The 3,173-nt window shown below is 35.0% G+C and overlaps 1 pseudogene; it reads left to right on the forward strand.

Annotated features, from left to right (window-relative positions):
* Positions 1 to 1,364: 1,364 nt before the first annotated feature.
* LOC108837987 (pentatricopeptide repeat-containing protein At4g14190, chloroplastic-like) lies at positions 1,365 to 2,952 on the forward strand (annotated as a pseudogene).
* The last annotated feature ends 221 nt before the right edge of the window (positions 2,953 to 3,173 follow it).

The following is a 3,173-nucleotide window of genomic DNA, read 5'->3' on the forward strand; positions in this document are numbered from 1 at the left end:
TTACAGGCAATAATTACACATAAATATTTTACAAGTTTGGTTTATCTGAAAATAAACTTCTTTGATAAGCATTTTTATTTTGAGCCTAGCTATATCAATGGGCATAGTTATAACTTAAAAATAATTTTAAAAGTAAATTAATTATAAGCATATTCACATTGATTTTTTTTTCTGCCTTGTTTGAATGTATATGTAATTTATACAGTGTCATTTTCTTTTTTACCCTTATTTTTTCTTTTAACTATCTCTTTCTCTTTATTTATTCATTTAAAGCCTACTTTACAGCTATATATAAATAGTTTATATATAAAAAAAACTATTTTGTATGTATAGCTTTATATTTATGCTTAAAACATAAATAGTCAACATTTATTTTAATTCTATGCAAGTTTTTTTAAAAAATTATTTAATATTATTTATCAAAAACAATTTAATAAAATATTGTTATATAATACTTATTGGCATAGGCATAAAAAATGTCTTTGCACGGCGCTGTTGATTAACATGGAAAGTGGCAGAAACACTGGCGCCTAGGGAATTTATAAATCGCAAGTACCACGTATTGCTTTCTCGACTTCGATGCAAAACCGGCAATTAAAATCCCTCATACAAAGCTCTTGCCCCTGAGCTAGGCGTCCTCTTGCATGTCTTCTGCCCTTCCACCATCGTTTGTTCTTCTTATATATATATATGCATAAATATGTCAGGGTTGATTATCAAAAATCTGAAATTTAATAAATAATATAATTTGCTATGTATTAATAATGTCAATACTTTTTTTTTAATAATGTCAATACTTACCAAAAGCAGAAAAGATAATTAGAACAACGAAGAGGAAGGTGATGATGGAGCAACTTAGCCATGCTATGTTTTACTTTTTACTTTTACTTTTTTTTTTAATTTGAAGGTATGTTATGCGTATTGTATGAGGAACTGAGCCTAAGATTATTTCTATTTATAATAACATGATGGCTAGTTTAGTCTTTTACTTTTTCATCCTACAATAAAGTTTAACCACAAGAATTGAAACACATATCTATGATTTAGGTAATTAGAGGCATTCTTAAACTTCAAGTGGGTAAAATAGACGAGAAAAGGCTAACCAAGAGATAAAATCTTGTTTTTGATTGGACACTACTTCCTAAAAACAATCATCTACCCGCAGCTGCTGAAACTCACATGGTATCTCCATCCTTAAGATAGAAAGTTTTATCACTAGTGAAAGATCAATTTAAGTCACACATCGAAAATTAAACAAATAAAGTCTAATATATAAAAGGAAGTCTAACTCTAATTAGGATAAAACTTTCTGAAAAGAAAAAAAAAAAAAGTAAATCTATGCGGAATTTTTCTTTAAACTTAAAATGGACAATATCGTAATTCCAACAAGTAGAACTAGTAGTTCTAATATATCTCAACATATGTTTATTAATGCAGTTTCTCCACAAGCTACCTCCTCCGCTAGGGAACTCGAACGCAAGGTTTCTCACTTCCTTTACCTCTAAACCTAATATCATTTCCCTCCGCTGCTTGTCGCTGCTGTCTCTCGATTGTTCCACCGAAGAAGACTCGACACAACCCACCTTCTTCTCTCCGACAACCACCACCACCGGTTCTCAATTCACTACCGCAAAGACTCAGCCATCCTTGTTCTTGGCTTCTAGAGCTGCTTCAAGAGGATGGATACTGGAGAAAAGACCAATTCTTCGCCATGATTCGGTTCCTCCGTCGCTCCTCAAGACTCCACGAGATTCTTCCTGTAAAATTTTTGAAAACTTTATCTTCCTATATATATTCAAGAAAATCAAGAACCTCTATTTTCTAATGTAATCTAAGGTGATCGATGCGTGGAAAGGCTAGACCCTTCACGAATCAACGAGACTAACTACGAGAAGATCTTAAGGCTTCTATGTGCGGAAAAGATCGATGAACGAAGAGGTTTTAGCTTTACCATCAATGATTAATGATTATGAGATAAACCCGTCTTTAAGAATCTACAAGTCTATCATCCACGGTTACGCTGACAATGGCAAGTTCGAGGAAGCAATGTTATACTTGAATCAGATGAAAGAGAACGGTGTGTTACCGGAAACCGAGACATACGCAGGCTGATGAAGGGTACGGTAAGTGGCAACGGTACGGTGAGATTGTTTCGTGCGTCAAGAGAATGGAAGCGAGGGTTGTGCTCGTGACCACGTTACTTATAATCTACTCGTGTGCGAGTTCGCTCGAGGAGGGGTTCTTAAGAGGTTGGAGAGGATGTATCAGAGCTTGATGTCGAGGAAGATGACTCTGGACCTTGTTACTTTGGTGTCGATGCTTGGAGCTTATGCAGAGTTTGGTGTTGGAGAAGATGGAGGAGACGTATGACAAGATTCTGATGTTTGGGATTTGTTTGGATGAGGAGTTAGTTAGGAGGTTAACGTGTGATTACATTGATAAACTCATGTTCTCGAGGTTCGATGATTTGTGATGTGGCATTCGGAGGAGCGATCTGGCTTGGTGTCTGAGGGGTCTATGTCAAGCATATCTTGTGAGTCGGAATGTTTTGGATTACCTTGAAAAAGAGATGAACGAAGCGAGAATTCCTTGGAGTACAACTTTTGCTAATATTGTTCTTTTAGCTTACTTGAAGATGGGGGATTTTAAGAGCATTGAACTGTTACTATTTGAGATAGGGAAGAGACGTGTGAAAATTGATCTTGTGACTGTAACAATTGTCGTCGACTTGAGCGTAGCTGGGTTCGAGGGTACTGCAGTTTTTATGAACTGGAAAAAGAATGGGTTTCTTGATAAGCCTGTAGAAATGAAGACTGACCCTTTGGTTCATGCTGCTTTTGGGAAGGCCAGTTTCTTAGAAACTGCAATGAAGTGATGTAGCACGATACAAAGACATGGAGTTATCAGTATCTATTAGAAGTTGTGGTTAAGAATCAGAAAACTGAAACTTAAAAAACATATATGTGTATGTATATATTATATATGCGTATATAATGTACGGTTCTTAGCTTTATGGAAAAACCCAACCGAAAGTTTCTTATTTAAGAACTTTTCGGTTGGAATTTTGGAAAGCTAAGAACCCTGCATTATATACGCATATATAATATATACATACATATATATGTTTTAAGAACTTTTGAGTAAGAACCTTGGAATAATGATGCTCTTAGTAT

The sequence above is a fragment of the Raphanus sativus genome, unplaced genomic scaffold, assembly GCF_000801105.2.
Source record: "Raphanus sativus cultivar WK10039 unplaced genomic scaffold, ASM80110v3 Scaffold0170, whole genome shotgun sequence".
NCBI lineage: Eukaryota > Viridiplantae > Streptophyta > Magnoliopsida > Brassicales > Brassicaceae > Raphanus > Raphanus sativus.